Here is a 17,632-nt window from a genome sequence, read left to right on the forward strand (position 1 = left end):
TACAACTACTGCTACCAGACTATTATTATGATTGCTAAATACTGCACCGTTTAACTTGTTGAGTGTAGGGGGCAGTGTTTTGATTATTTTGGATGTAAAACGTCCCCATTTGAAACTGCCTATTTCTCAGGCCCAGAAACTATAATATGTATATAATTGTCAGATTAGGATAGAAAACTATAAAGTTTCCAAAACTGTCAAAATATTGTCTGTGAGTATAACAGAACTGATATTGCAGGCGAAAACCTGAGGAAAATCAAACCAGGAAGTAGCTTCTATTTTGAAAGCTCCATGTTCCATAGCCTGCCTTCGCTACATTTAAAGAGTTATCAACCAGATTCCTCTTCCTATCACTTCCTCAAGGTGTCAACAGTCTTTAGACATAGTTTCAGGCTTTTATTTTGAAAATAAGCGAGAAAGATAACATTGCGTCAGTGGATAGCTGGGTGTTCGCATGAGTTTTGCTTGCACAACAGAGTGGGGCAGCCAATGTCTCTCCCTCTCCTATTGAAAAAGTGATTGTCCCGGTTGTTATATTATCGATTATATATTTTAAAAACAACCTGAGGATTTATTATAAAAAATGTTTGACATGTTTCTGTGGACATTACGGATACTATTTGGAATTTTTGTCTGCAATGTCGTGACCGCTCGAGCCTGTGGATTTCTGAACATAAGGCGCCAAACAAATGGAGGTATTTTGGATATACAAATAATCTTTATGAAACAAAAGGAACATTTATTGTGTAACTGGGAGTCTCGTGAGTGAAAACATCCGAAGATCCTTAAAGGTAAGCGATTAATTTTATTGATTTTCTGATTTTCGTGACCAAGCTACTTTGATGCTAGGTGTTCATAATGTTTGGTCTAGTGATCAATAAACTCACACAAACGCTTGGATTGCTTTCGCTCTAAAGCATATTTTCAAAATCTGACATGGCAGTTCGATTAACAACAAGCGAAGCTGTGTTTTGCTATATTGCACTTGTGATTTCATGAAAATTAAATATGTTTAGTAATTTTATTTGAATTTGGCGCACTGCAATTCAGCTGGTGTCCCGCTAACGGGATGGGGTGCGTCAACTTGCCCCCAAATGCTCCCTTCCTGAAAACCTGTGTAAATATTGGACTATAAATTGTGCCTTCCTGTATTATACTTATGCTAAAATGTTTATTCTATTCTACTGAACAATTTACTTTTTGTTCCAATTCTTATATTTTATTATTTCTTATTGTTGTTGCATTGTTGAGAAGGAATCTGCAAGTAAGCATTTCATTGGAAGGTGTGTACCACATGTATCCCTTACATACAACTAATAAAACACAAAATCTTCTGCTCTGTAACATTAATAATGTGCTATCTTGAGTTCATATCCATGACACATTGCAAAAATAGTATGCATATTATGTATAAAATGGACCAAATGTAATCATAATTCCGATAGGGTATTGTGGCCATAGGCTCAATTTACCCCATAGCCATTGAACTAAACCCCCAAGGCAAACATTTTGAGTATGTTAACCCATACCTTAGCCCAAGGATGAACTTTCATGCTAGGTTTAGTACCTCATATTGTAGTTTATAGAGACCCCTTAACTGGTGTATACAATAATCTACGTTTGTTAGATTTTTTGGGGACCTAATTTGCTTACCACTTTTTCCATGTGGTTTCTTCCTTTACAGACTCCATGAAATGACCTCTTCCAAAATATTTGGTTACATGATTCCTTTTGTGTATTGTTTCCTAGGAGGAAGGTGTGGCTCAACTAACCCTTTCATGTTGGTTATTCAATATATGCACTACCTGTCAAAAGTTTTAGAACACCTACTCATTCAAGGGTTTTTCTTCATTTGACTATTTTCTACATTGTAGAATAATAGTGAAGACATCAAAACTATGAAATAACACATATGGAATCATGTAGTAATCAAATAAGTGTTAAACATATCAATATATATTTTATATTTGAGATTCTTCAAAGTAGCCACCCTTTGCCTTGATGACAGCGTTTATACTCTTGGCATTCTCTCAACCAGCTTCATGAGGTAGTCACCTGGAATGCATTTCAATTAACAGGTGTACCTTGATAAAAGTTAATTTATGGAATTTCTTACCTTCGTAATGCGTTTGAGCCAATTAGTTGTGTTGTGACAAGGTAGGGGTGGTATACCGAAGATAGCCCTAATTGGTAAAAGACCAAGTCCATATTATGGCAAGAACAGCTCAAAAAAGGAAAGAGAAATGACAGTGCAACATTACTTTAAGACATGAAGGTCAGTCAATCCGGAAAAGTGCAGTCGCAAAAACCATCAAACACTATGATGAAACTGGACTTATGAGGACCGCCACAGGAAAGGAACACCCAGAGTTACCTCTGCTGCAGAGGATAAGTTTATTAGAGTTACCAGCCTCAAAAATTGCAGCCCACATAAATGCTTCAAAGAGTTCAAGTAATAGAATGTCATGGTTCCTCCTGGCACCAGAGGGTGGCAGAGACCGCCCTATAAACTTTTATTTGACTCAGGTGTGTCTTATTATTTCATTATTGTGTCCCTGTTAAAATAGGTGTGTTTCTGTTGTCTTTTGCAGAGGCTTGAATTGTTTACCTTGTTCGTTTGTTTCCTAAGTTTGAGACTTGTTTGTTGTTTTTTCAAGTGTAATGTGATCCTGCGACTACCATATGTCAGTAAAGTATTATGTTTATCCTTAACCGCTGATTCCTCGTCTGGTCTCTTCTCTGCACCTGGGTCCAACCTTACCATGTCACAGCAAGCGTTTGCCGCAACATGGACCCAGCAGAGATCACCCAGTAAGCATCAAGGAGCACTGTTAGGACAGCAGAAAGAACTGCTCACGCAAATCTCCGGGACCCTTCGGGCAGAGTCCCTCCAACCACGGCACTCCCCCAACCCAGGAAGAGCCATTGCCCAGGTCGCTTCACCCAGTGCTAAAGACGTTATCGTGGTTCCTCCAGGGAACCTGCACCGGGAACCCAAGATACCAGCCCCCGAGAGATATGACGGACACCCGGGAGAATGCAAGGGGGTTCCTCACTCAGTGTTTTCTGGTCTTTGAGCTACAGTCCTCCTCATTCCACACCGATCGGGCCATGATCGCCTACATCATCTCTCCACACTCGTGCAAGGCCCTGGCGTGGGCAACGGCAGTATGGGAAAATCAGCCATCATCCTGCAGATCCATATTAGCCTTCACTGCCGAGCTGTGACGAGTCTTCGACCACCCAGTCGGCGGACGCCATTGAGTTCCCCACCTTCACCGCCGAGAGTGGGTGGAATACAGAGGCCCTGGTTAACACTTTCCACCAGGGTGTGTCCAACTCCATCAAAGATGAACTGGCCGCTCGGGAACTGGGAGAAGATCAAGTCCCTGATAACGCTGGCAATCAAGATTGACAACCGCATCCGAGAACGGGTGAAACAGCACCCTTTTGACACCACTCCAGCATTCCGGTTTCCTGAGCACCCCAAACCCAACGAGCCCAGCATGCCAGCATAGAGTATCCCATGCAGCTGGGTCGTACATGTCTGAGCTCACAGGAGCGCAAAGGCTGCTGCCTCTACGGGGGAGGTCTTGGCCATCTCTGTGCTACCTGCCCAGAGCTGACGGGAAACGCCAGGGCTTGCTAGGACAGGGGGAGACCCTGATCAGCTGTGCAGTTACCTCCCGGCTACCTAGTCACCATCTGTTACTGATTCAAGCCTTTGTGGACACCGGGGCCGCAGTTAATTTCATTGATCAAGACTTTGCCAGAGAGTTACAGATCCCCTGCGTTAAATGTCCCATCCCTCTGCAGATTGAAGCCCTATTGGCTCCGGTCAGGTGGAATATCAGACCAAGCCCATTCTACTGCTGGTTGGGGTGAACCAGTGAGACTCTTAGTTTTCTGTTGATCACTTCTCCCAAGAACCCACTTATCCTAGGGTACCCTTGGCTAGATCTACATAACACACTAGTTTCCTGGTCCACGGGACACCTACTAGAGTGGGGTAAGGACTGCCAGACTAAATTTCTAAGACCCCCACCAAGAGCCTTGCCGTGTACTCCTGTATCCCTTGAAGACTGAAAATCTTCCGCTCCCCCTCCCGAATACTTTGACCTGCCTTCAGTAAAAGGCAGGCCATCACCCTTCCCCCTCATCATCCTTACGGCTGTGCCATAGAACTCCTACCTGTCGCCACACCTCCCCTGGGAAGTCTGTAATCCCTCTCGACCCCTGATGCAGCAGTCATGTACAATTACATCTGGGAGTCATTGGAGGCAGGTTTCATTCGCCTCTCTACATCACCTGCTGGTGCAGGCTTCTTCGTGGGCACGGAGGCTTGCATCCCTGCATCAACTACAAAGGGCTGAACCAGATTACGATCTGTAATCGTTACCCCCTATCCCTGATGTCCTCCCCATTGGAGTTGGTCCAATTCTTCACCAAACTGGAGCTCCGCAACGCTTACAATCTGGTGAGAATCAGAGAGGGAGATGAGTGGAAGACTGCCTTTAACTTCTTGGTGACAGGGGGGCAGTATTGAGTAGCTTGGATGAATAAGGTGTCCAGAGTAAACTGCCTGAGACTCTGTCCCAGATGCAAATATATGCACATTATTAGTAGTATTGGATTGAAAACACTCTGAAGTTTCTAAAACTGTTTGAATGATGTCTGTGAGTATAACAGAACTCATATGGCAGGCGAAAACCTGAGACAAATTCAACCAGGAAGTGGGAAATCTGAGGTTTGTAGTTTCATTTAAGTGATTGCCTATCCAATATGCTGTGTCTATGGGGCCAGATTGCACTTCCCAAGGCTTCCAGAAGATGTCAACAGTCTTTAGAAAGTTGTTTGAGGCTTCTATTGTGGAAGGGGGTCGAATAAGAGCTGTTTCAATAAGTGGACTAGGCTGTGGCCAATCAGTTGTTTACTGCGCGGTCACGCGGACGCGCTGTGCCTTCTTTTTCCTCTGTAATGAATGCGCTATTGTCCGGTTGGAATATTATTGAATATTTATTATAAAAAGACCCTAATGATTGATTGTAATCTTCGTTTGACATGTTTCTACAAACTGTAATGGAACTCTTTTGACTTATTGTCTGGATTTTGCGCTCACACATTTTGCCTTTGGAATAGTGAACTAAATGCGCGACCAAAACAGAGGTATTTTGACATAAGTATGGACGTAATTGAACAAAATGAAAATTTCTTGTGGAAGTAGGAGTCCTGGGAGTGCAAAGCTAAGTTAAGATTTATAATGCTATTTATGACTTTTGACTCCACAATTTGGCGGGTAACTGTATGGCTTGCTTTTGTGGCTGAACGCTGTTTTCAGATTATTGAAGATTGTGCTTTTGCCGTAAAGCTTTTTTGAAATATGACATAGCGGTTGCCTTAAGAGCAGGTTTATCTTTAATTCTATGTAACACATATATCTTTCATCAAAGTTTATGATGAGTATTTCTGTTATTTGATGTGGCTCTCTGCAATTTCTCCGGATGTTTTGGAGGCATTTCTGAACATGGCGCCAATGTAAACTGAGGTTTTTGGATATGAACTTGATCGAACAAACCATACATGTATTTTGTAACATTGAGTCCTGGGAGTGTCATCTGATGAAGATCGTCAAAGGTTAGTGATTAATCTGATCTATATTTCTGCTTTTTGTGACACCTCTCTTTGGTTGGAAAATGGCTGAATGCTTTATGTGACTAGTTGCTGACTTAGCATAATGATATGTTTGTTCTGCTTTCGCCGAAAAGCCTTTTTGAAATTGGACACTGTGGTTGGATTAACGAGAAGTGTATCTTTAAAATGGTGTAAAATACTTGTATAGTTGAGGAATTTTAATTATGAGATTTCTGTTTTGAATTTGGCACCCTGAAATTTCACTGGCTGTTGGCGAGGTGGGACGCTAGCGTCCTGAACGATTCCAGAGTGGTTATTAACACCCTTAGTGGCAACTATGAGTATTTCGTCATGCCCTTCGGATTATCGAACTCACCGGCAGTCTTTCAAGCAGTGGTCAATGACACCCTGAGGGATATGTTGAATTGGTTTATCTTTGTTAACCTCGACAATGGCTTGATCTTCTCCAAGACCCTTCCGGAACACATATTGCACATCCGCCAAGTCCTGAGACGCCTCCTGCAGAGTCAACTACACATCAAGATAGAGAAGTGTGAGTTCCACGTATCCCAGGTTTCCTTCCTGGGTCACATTTTCTCTACCGCAGACATCCAAATGGACCTCGTAAAGATCGAGGCAGTGGCCGACTGGCCCCGTTCCACATCGATCAAGCAGGTCCAGCGGTTCCTCACGTTTGCCAATATTTACAGGCATTTTATATGCAACTTTGGTGTGGTGGCAGCGTCTCTCACGGTCCTAACCCGCAAGTCCCAGACCTGTTTTTGCTGGACTCCGAGGCTGACAGGGCATTCATGGAGCTCAAGGGACGTTTCACCTCTGGACCCATTCTCGTTCATCCTGATCCAACTTGTCCCTTTTTTGGTGGAGGAGGACGCTGGAGCAGGGTTGGTCTTTTCACAGCGGAACGAGGAGGACAAGAAACTGCAACCATAAGCCTTTCTCTCCAAGTGGTTCTCACCAGCGGAACGCAACTACGATGTAGGCAACCGGGAGCTCTTGGCAGTTAAGTGGGCTCTTGAGGGGTAGAGACACTGGTTGGAGGGGCAACTCATCTTTTCGTGATCTAGACGGACAATAAGAACTTGGTCTCCATTCAAGAAGCCAAGAGATTGAATGCTCGCCAAGCCAGGAGGACTCTGTTCGATTTCACACTAGCTTATCGCCCGTGATCCAAGAATCCAAAAGCAGACGCCCTGTCCCGCCAACCCAATGTCTCTAATAAGGAGAGGGACCCTGAGCCCATCATCCCCAGCTCACACACTGTGGCCGCTGTGATATGGAGTATTGGACAATGGTTCACAAGCCCAGACCCGAGAACCTGACCACCCGACGGGGGACCCACTAACAGACTTTACGTTCTGCGATCAGCCCTGTCCCGAGTACTACAATGTGGATGCTCCTCTTAATTAATTGGTAATTCAGGGGTTAATCGGAGACACTGGTTTCCTTGCGGCGGAATTTCTGGTGGCCCAACGTGATTGAGGATATGAGACCCTTTGTTGCAACCTGTTCCATCTGTGCCCAAAGCAATTCCTCATGACAGGGACCGGCTGGGTTGTTCCAACCTCTGCCCATCCCCAGCCGGCCCTTGTCGGTTCTCCAAGGCTGCCCATTTCATCACCTTACCCAAGTTGCCTTCAACGAATGAGAGCGCTGATCTCATGATTATCCTTGTCTTTAGACTTCACAGACATCCCTAGGACATTGTCCCAGATTGTGGGCCCCAGTTCATTGCATGGTATTGGAAAGCCTTCAGTTCCCTGTTGGGGGCATTGGTGAGTCTCTCCTCTGGGTTTCACCCTCAGTCTAATGGGCAAACTGAGCAGGCCAACCAGGAGCTGGAGAAGTTCCTCCGCTGCTTCGTCTCCACTCAGGCCAACAACTTGAGCAAGTTCCTCATCTATGTTCAAAACACACTGCTGAACCCTTCCACTGGACTGTCGCCGTTCGAGTGTCAGTTCGGATTCACCCCCCATTTCCTGAGGCCGAAGAGGGGGTGCCATCAGCCGAGGCATTCATTCAACGATATCGCCGCACCTGGATCAGAGCGCGACATTCCTTGCTCCACTCCTCTGCCCGACACCAACATCAGGAAAACCAGCACCGAAGACCTCTTCGGCTCCACCGAGCTGTCCGGGTGTGGCTGTCCACCCGTGATCTACACTTAAAAGTTGACGCGCTGAAGCTCGCTACATATGACCATTCATCAACCTGGTCACCTCCAGCTTCCCCCAAGGTCCCCAAGAACACAGTGGCCTCCATTATTCTTAAATGGAAGTTTGGAACCACCAAGTTTCTTCCAAGAGCTGGCTGGCCGGAAACTGAGCAATCGGGGGATAAGGGCCTTGGTCAGGGAGGTGACCAAGAACCCAATGGTCACTCTGACAAAGTACTCTAAGACCATGAGAAACAAGATTATCTGGTCTGATGAAACAAAGATTGAACTCTTTGGCCTGAATACCAAGCGTCAAGTATAGAGGAAAACTGGCACCATTCCTACGGTGAAGCATGGTGGTGGCAGCATCATGGTGTGGGATGTTTTTCAGCGGCATGGACTGGGAGACTGTTCATCTTACCCTCAACCCTGACTAGAGAAAAGTACAGAGAGATCCTTGATGAAAACCCACTCCAGAGCGCTCAGGACCTCAGACTGGGGTCCAAGGTTCACCTTCCACCAGGACAAGCACCCTAAGCACACAGCCAAGACAATGCAGGAGTGGCTCCAGGATAAGTCTCTGAATGTCCACGAGTGGCCCAGACAGAGCCTGGACTTGAACCTGATCGAGAGAGACCTGAAATTAGCTGTGCAGCGATGCTCCCGATCCAACCTGACAGGTGTGCCAAGCTTGTAGCGTCATACCCAAGAAGACTTGAGGCTGTAATCGCTGTGAAAGGTGCTTCAACAAAGTACTGAGTAAAGGGTTTGAATGCTTGTGTAAATGCTATATTTCAGTTTTATTTTTCAAATGCATTTGTAAACACCGTTTTTGATTTGTCATTATGGGGAATTGTGTACAGATTGATAAGGGGAAAAAATTTAATCCATTTTAAAATAAGGCTATAACTTAGCAAAATGTGGAAAAAGTCAAGGGGATCTGAATACTTTCCGAATGCACTACACATACTATATAATTTTTACTGACAGTTATCTTTGTTTGTTTTTAATCCCATCCTTCAGCTATCCTCAACCCATCTATCTCTGAAGACCATCCAGTTTTGATTTCTATTTTCCATGAATTTTCAACTGTGCTGTTTCACAAAAGTTCTGAACCTAAATACAGGTGAAGTCAGATGTTTACATATACTTAATTTGGAGTCATTAAAACTCATTTTTCAACCACTCCACAAATTTCTATTTAAGAGTCTATACGTCTAAACGTGCCCGTTTTAAGCGCAATATTTTGTCACGAAAATATGCACGACTATGCATATAATTGACAGCTTTGGAAAGAAAACAGTCTAACGTTTCCAAAACTGCAAAGATATTATCTGTGAGTGCCACAGAACTCATGCTACAGGCGAAACCAAGATGAAACTTCAAACAGGAAATGAGCAGAATTTCTGAAGCTCTGTTTTCCCTTGTCTCCTTATATGGCTGTGAATGCACCAGGAACGAGCCTGCGCTTTCTGTCGTTTCTTCAAGATGTCTGCAGCATTGTGACGTATTTGTAGGCATATCACTGGAAGATTGGCCATAAGAGACTACATTTTCCAGGGGTCCGCCCGGTGTCCTTTGTCTAAATTGGTGCGTAATCTTCAGGTGCGGGCATTTTCTCCTGGGATTCAGGAGAGAAAGCACACTTCCACGAACGATATATAATCGAAGAGATATGTGAAAAACACCTTGAGGATTGGTTCTAAACAACGTTTGCCATGTTTCAGTCGATATTATGGAGTTAATTTGGAAAAAAGTTTGGCGTTTTGATGACTGGATTTTCGTTTTTTTTTGGTAGCCAAACGTGACGCACCAAACGGAGCAATTTCTCCTAAACAAATTATCTTTCAGGAAAAACTGAACATTTGCTATCTAACAGAGTCTCCTCATTGAAAACATCTGAAGTTCTTCAAAGGTAAATTATTTTATTTGAATGCTTTTCTGGTTTTTGTGAAAATGTTGCCTGCTGAATGCTAACGCTAATACTAACGCTAAATGCTACGCTAGCTAGCTACTGTTACACAAATGATTGTTTTCCTATGGTTGAGAAGCATCTTTTGAAAATCTTAGATGACAGTGTTGTTAACAAAAGGCTAAGCTTGAGAGCTAGCATATTTATTTCATTTCATTTGCGATTTTCATGAATAGTTAAACCTCTTCAAATCGCGCAACATTTCAGTGTCCTGCTACTCATGCCAGGAATATAGTATATGCATATGATTAGTATGTGTGGATAGAAAACACTCTGAAGTTTCTAAAACTGGTTAAATCACGGCTGTGACTATAACAGAGCGTGTGTTTCATCGAAAAGCGCAAGAAAAACTGGTCACTGAAAGCTGAAAAAAGTATCCATGAGCCACATGCATGTATTGTTTAAAGGACACCAAATTAAATATGGACACGGATGCAATTCCTACAGCTTCCACACGATGTCGCCAAAAACGTCATTTTCATTGACAAAAATCCTTTGAGACATGACCAATAGATCCGTCATTCCATCCAGCCTACAACAATCAATTTTGGAAGATTGAAAAATGGATATTGTTTTCTTGAGTAGCTGCTATTGAATACAGATCGCCCAGTGATCAATTTGATCGCTTATTAACGTTTACAAATACCTAAAGTTGGGTTACAAAAGTAGGTTGAAGTGTTTTGTCAAAGAATATAGGCAACTTATATAATTTTTAAAAATGACGTTGCGTGTTGGAAGAGAGCTTTTTTTCCTGAACCAGACAGGCTATACAAATGGATATTTTGGGCATACATGGACGGATTTAATCGGGAAAAAGACCAATTTGTGATTTTTATGGAACATATAGGAGTGCCAACAAAGAATATCATCAAAGGTAATGAATGTTTTATATTTTATTTCTGCGTTTTTGTGTAGCGCCGGCTACGCTAATTCTTTTGTTTACGTCCCCTTCAGGTATATTGGGGTGTTGCATGCTATCAGATAATAGCTTCTCATGCTTTTGCCGAAAAGCATTTTAAAAATCTGACTCGTTGGCTAGATTCACAACGAGTGTAGCTTTAATTCAATACCCTGCATGTGTATTTTAATGAACGTTTGAGTTTTAACGAGTACATTTAGCATTTAGCGTAGCGCATTTGCATTTCCAGGTGCCTAGTTGAGACGTCTGCGTCTCAAGTAGGATCAAGAGGTTAACGTTGCGTTATGGTAATGAGCTTGAGGCTGTATTCACGATCCCAGATCCGGGATGGCTAGAATCATAGTTTTGGCAAGTCGGTTAGCACATCGACTGTGTGCATGACACGTCATTTTTTAAAGACAGATTATTTAACTTATAATTCACTGTATCACAATTCCAGTGGGTGAGAAATGTAAATACACTAAGCTGACTATGCCTTCAAACAGCTTGGTATTTCCAGAAAATTATGTCATGGCTTTAGAAGCTTCTGATTGACTCAAATTATGTCAATTAACCTATTGGAAGTGTACCTTTGGATGTTTTTCAAGGCCTAACTTCAAACTCAGTGCCTCTTTGCTTGACATCATGGGAAAATCAAAAGAAATCAGCAAAGACTGCAATTACCAAATGCCTGAAGGTACCACGTTCATCTGTACAACAATAGTACCCGAGTATAAACACCATGGGACCACGCAGCCGTCATACCGCTCAGGAAGGAGACGCGTTCTGTCTCCTAGAGATGAACGTACTTTGGTGCGAAAAGTGGTAATCAATCCCAGAACAACAGCAATGGACCTTGTGAAGATGCTGGAGGAAACAGTTACAAAAATATCTATATCCACAGTAAAACGAGTCCTATATCGATATAACCTGAAAGGCCGCTCAGCAAGGAAGAAGCCACTGATCCAAAACAACCATAAAAAAGCCAAACTATGGTTTGAACCTGCACATGGGGACAAAGATCGTACTTTTTAGAGAAATGTCCTCTGGTCTGATGAAACAAAAATAGAACTGTTTGGCCATAATGACAGTCGTTATGTTTGGAGGAAAAAGGGGGAGGTTTGTAGCCGAAGAACACCATCCCAACCGTGAATCACAGGGATGGCAGCATCATTTTGTGGGTGTGCGTTGCTGCAGGAGGGACTGGTGCACTTCACAAAATAGATGGCATCATGAGGATGGAAAATTATGTGGATATATTGAAGCAACATCTCAAGACATCAGTCAGAAAGTTCAAGTTTGGTAGCAAGTGCATCTTCCACTTGGACAATGACCCACAGCATACTTCCAAAGTCGTGACAAAATGGCTTAAGGACAACAAAGTCAAGGTATTGGAGAGGCCATCACAAAGCCCCGACCTCAATCCTATCAACAAAATTGTAAAAACAGTTTAAATGTATTTGGCTAAGCTGTATGTAAACCTCCACCTTCAACTGTACATGGTTGTATATACACTTAGGTTGTAGTCATTAAAAACTAATTCCATAAGCACCTCTCTAAAGAGATAAGCCATGAAAGCTTTGTGATTTGCCTGAGATGTTAAATTGTCTGTCCTGTAAGAATTGAACCTGCAACATCGTGGCAACGACCCTGCTTCTTGCAGACTTGCACTAAAGGAGTGGGTCGGTGTCTCTCTTCCGTTCGATGCTAACATTGCACCTGTCTAATTCAGCTGAAAGAACTTGGTAGATTGATTAGAATAAGAAAAACATGCTACATTAAGGAGTGGGAACTGCTGTGTTGTGTTCAGTGAGAGAGCTTCAGCTGAAGATAATGATAGTTGACAGCATTCGGCAGCTTTCCAGCCAAAGACAAGCAACCAAATTAGTTAATGCAGTCTGCACCCCTTTTCCCCTCTCTTCTCAACTTCATTTTTGTCTGGGCATAGATAGCCAATCATAATAATAACAGTGGGACTTCCTCTTGTCGAAGTCGGTTGCCAGGGTATTTTCATTAGCGAGAGATTTTGGCCTTCTAAAAAACTCTGGTGCGAGCTTTGTCATGTGCACATGTGCCCCATTTGAAGGTGTGAGCACACTGGCAGAGGGAAACAAACTCACATAAGTACACAAAGTCATTATTATACACGCATGCGCACGAACACATAAACCAATTCTTCAGTGAGCTCGACTGCATTGATCGGCAAATGAATGTAATGTTTATATTTACACCCTGCTGTTTAGTGATGTATTTTGAGTCAATCCCGAGCTGAATGATTTTGGAGCACCTGGCACTTCTTCATTCAAACAAACAACTATGGCAACATCTGAAAGCGAAAAACATTATTTGAATGAGAGCCCAAATTATTGTTTGGTTACCAGTTACTGTTAAAATGTCAAAACAAAATGTTTTTAAGATCAACTTCTGCTAAATGTCAGCGTGGAAGAGGCAGTCAAAATAAGCCTAGGGGCATCCACAACATATACTGTAGATCCATGGAAATGCACTGCATCAGCATTGTTACACACAAACTGAGCCTGGAGAGTTCAGGTGAGGTCAAGATACAAACTGGTGCTAGTAAACAATTGATAATGAACTCTGGTCAAAGTTCTGTCAGTCACCCACTGGCAGAGTCAGACAAAACAAAAATATTGTGGGAATATCAATGCAAGGAAAATATGTTGACACATTTAGTAGCATACAGTAACAGCAGTTTTCTGATGGAGTGCAAACATCTGGTAGAGAGTGGACCAGGTGCATGTTTTAATTCAGAAAGCTAGCTGAAATACTGTAAAATGCAGCCATTGGTTTGAGATGGACTACATTGCAGTTGATGTCTACAGACTGGCGGATCTACAAATCACCTTGCACTGTAAAAAACGACATCTATGTCGGTGATCAGCAACTGAGCAAAAGGGACGCTCTAGAACACAGCCATTGGAAATTAGACGATAAAGGCAGCTAGTGGGATAGGGAAAGATGATTACATGAAATAATGTGGGCAGAAAGACTTGGGTAAACCCCACTCTAAATCTATAGCTACGCTCAGACATGTTAAGGTATTGATTGGAGTGCATCTTCTCTCTCAATGACAGATCATTTGTCAATGACTTTATAGATGGGTAACTGAGTAACTGAACAAACCAGTGAGAAAATACAGGCAAGAGAAGCACATTGCGTCAGAACTACTGGTGGTGTTTCCATTTGGGATAAGTGATGAATCTTAGGGGATACCAGAGCCAAATATTGAGAGAGATTGGTTTGGTTTCTTAGTCTTGTGACTATGCTGCATTTACACAAGCAGCCCAATTCAATATCTGTTCAACTCTCTGTATGGATCTGGTGTTGGAACATCTAGTGGAACTTGGACTTGCTTCCATTCAGCCACGAGCATTAGTGAGGTCGGGCACTGATGTTGGCCGATTTAAGCCTGGCTCACAGTTGGCGTTCCAATTCATTCCAAAGGTGTTTGATGTGGTTGAGGTCAGGGCTCTGTGCAGGTCAGTCAAAGTCTCCCACACCATTCTCAACAACCTATTTCTGTATAGTCCTCACTTTGTGCACAGGGGCATTATAAAGGGGCATTATAATGCTGAAACAGGAAAGGGCCACAACGTTGGGAGCACAGAATCGTCTAGAATATCATTGTATGCTGTAAAGATAAGATTTCCCTTCATTGGAACTAAGGGACCTAGCCCGAACCATGAAAAACATTTCCCAGACCATTATTCCTCATCCACCAAACTTTACAGTTAGCACTATGCATTGGGGCAGACAGCGTTCTCCTGGCATCCGCCAAACCCAGATTCGTCCGTTGGACTGCCAGATGGTGAAGCTAGATTCATCACCCCAGAGAATGCATTTCATAGAGTCCAATGGTGGCGAGCTTTACATCACTCCAACCAACAATTGGAATTGCACATGGTCTTATGATCTTAGGCTTGTGTACGGCTGCTCGGCCATTGAAACTCATTCCATGAAGCTTCTTACAAACAGTTCTTGTGCTGACGTTGATTGCTGTGGGCAGTTTGGAACTCGGTAGTGAGTGTTGCAACCGAGGACAGATGATGTTTTACACGCTACGCACTTCAGCACTCGGCGGTCACGTTCTGTGACCTTGTGTGGCCTACCACTTCACGGCTGAGCTGTTGTTGCTCCTAAACATTTCCACTTCACAACATCACTTACAGTTGACCGGTGCAGCTCTAGCACCTTTCCAAACTTACTTGTTGGAAAGGTAGCATCCTATGACGGTGCCACATTGAAAGTCACTGAGCTCTTCAGTAAGGCCATGCTACTGCCAATGTTTGTCTACAGAGATTGAATGGCTGTGTGGCCAATTTTATACACCAGTCAGCAACGGGTGTGGCTGAAATAGCGGGATCCACTAATCTGAAGGGGTGTCCACATACTTTTGTATATATACTGCACCAACCATCTGTTTAATTTGTTTCCCCCAGCAAAAAGTGGAACACGAAAATATCAAGGATAATGTCACCCAACTGTTATTATTAATAGGAATGTGGTTGACATTTACAGTTGATTTACATGGTGGAAGTCTATCTTAAGACACTAAAGTCCACGGAGAATAAGAGCACCTTCTCCCAGCTGCCCACTGCACTGAGGATAGGAAACACCGTTATCACGGATAAATCTACGATAATCAATCATTTCAATAAGCATTTTTCCATGGCTGGCCATGCTTTCCACCTGGCTACCCCTACCCCGGCCAACATCTCAGCACCCCCTGCAGAAACTTGCCCAAGCCCCCCACCCCTGCTTCCCCTTCACCCAAATCCAGACATCTGATGTTCTGAAAGAGCTGCAAAATCTGGATCCCTACAAATCAACTGGGCTAGACAATCTGGACCCTCTCTTCCTAAAATTAACCGCCAAAATTGTTGCAAGCCCTATTACTAGCCTGTTCAACCTCTCTTTCGTAATGTCTGAGATCTCCAAAGATTGGAAAGCTGCCGCGGTCATCCCCCTCTTCAAAGGGGGAGACACTCTAGACCCAAACTGTTATAGACCTATATCCATCCTGCCCTGCCTTTCTAAAATCTTCGAAAGCCAAGTTAACAAACAGCTCACCGACCATTTTGAATCGCACCGTACCTTCTACCCTATGCAATCTGTTTTTTGAGCTGGACATGGGTGCACCTCAGCCACGATCAAGGTCCTAAACAATATCATAACCGCCATCGATAAAAGACAGTACTATGCAGCCGTCTTCGTCGACCTGGCAAAGGCATTCGGCTCTGTCAATCACCGCATTCTTATCGGCAGACTCAATTGCCTTGGCTTCTCAAATGACTGCCCCGCCTGGTTCACCAACTACTTCTCAGATAGAGTTCAGTGTGTCAAATCAGAGGGCATGTTGTCCGGACCTCTGGCAGTCTCTATGGGGGTACCACAGGGTTCAATTCTCTGGCCGACTCTTTTCTCTGTATACATCAATGATGTCGCTCTTGCTGCTAGTGATTCTCTTATCCACCTCTACGCAGACGACACCATTCTGTATACATCTGGCCCTTCTTTGGACACTGTGCTAACAAACCTCCAACCAAGCTTCAACACTCCTTCTGTGGCCTCCAACTGCTTTTAAATACTAGTAAAACTAAGTGCATGCTCTTCAACCGATTGCTGCCCACACCCTCCCGCCCGAATAGCATATTCTAAGTTCTGACCTAGAATATGTGAACATCTACAAATAACTAGGTGGCTGGTTAGACTGTAAACTCTCCCTCCAGACTCACATTAAGCATCTCCAATCCAAAATTACATCTAAAATTGGCTTCCTATTTCACAAAGCCTCCTTCACTCATGCTGCCAAACATACCCTCGTAAAACTGACTATCCTACCGATCCTTGACTTCGGCGATGTCATTTACAAAATAGCCTCTAACACTCTATTCAGCAAACTGAATGTAGTCTATCACAGTGCCATCCGTTTTGTAACCAAAGCACCATATACTACCCACAACTGCGACCTGTATGCTCTCGTTGGCTGGCCATGAATACACATTCGTCGCCAAACCCACTGGCTCCAGGTCATCTATAAGTCTTTGCTAGGTAAAGCCCCGCCTTATCTCAGCCTACTGGTCACCGTAGCACGCCCTCCAGCAGGTATATTTTACTGTTCATCCAAAGCCAACACTGATTTGGCTGCCTTTCCTTCCATTTCTCTGCTGCCAATGACTGGAACGAATTGCAAAAATCACTGACGCTGGAGTCTTATATCTCCCTCTCTAACTTTAAGCATCAGCTGCCAGAGCAGCTTACCGATCACTGTACACAGCCAATCTGTAAACAGCACACCCAACTACCTCATCCCCATACTGTTACTTATCTTCTTGCTATTTTGCACCCCAGTATCTCTACTTGCACATCATAATCTGCACATCTATCATTCCAGTGTTAATGCTAAATTGTAATTATTTCACTTCTATGGCCTATTTATTGCCTTTCCTCACTACTCTTCTACATTTGCACACACTGTACATATATTTTTCTATTGTGTTATTGACTGTACATTTGTTCATGTGTTGTTGTTTTTGTCACACTGCTTTGTTTCATCTTGGCCAGGTCACAGTTGTAAATAATAACTTTTTCTCAACTGGGCCTACCTGGTTAAATAAAGGTGAAATAAATGTTTTTAAAAAGTGCCAGTATATTGTGTAACTGTGTCATCCTGCATATGATTATGGTACAGGTGCTGACATTTTCACACACACACACACACACACACACACACACTCACACACACACACACACACACACACACACACACACACACGTACTCTTACCCACTTATATAAACTGCATACACATACACTACTGTATGGGGTCACTTAGAAAATCCATTAAAATAAATAAAAATTACAATGTATTGTTGTAAATGACAATTGTAGCTGACTATTGTATTTAAATGTTGTAAATGACTATTGTAGCTGGA

At 43.2% G+C, this 17,632-nt stretch overlaps 1 protein-coding gene across 1 annotated transcript in view; it reads right to left on the bottom strand.

The window, feature by feature from the left end:
- Nucleotides 1-17,632, bottom strand: part of LOC139384000 (c-ros oncogene 1, receptor tyrosine kinase) — a 678,262-nt gene that overhangs the window by 273,289 nt on the left and 387,341 nt on the right. The gene's annotated exons all lie outside the window — the stretch shown is intronic.

This window comes from Oncorhynchus clarkii, chromosome 25 (assembly GCF_045791955.1).
Source record: "Oncorhynchus clarkii lewisi isolate Uvic-CL-2024 chromosome 25, UVic_Ocla_1.0, whole genome shotgun sequence".
NCBI lineage: Eukaryota > Metazoa > Chordata > Actinopteri > Salmoniformes > Salmonidae > Oncorhynchus > Oncorhynchus clarkii.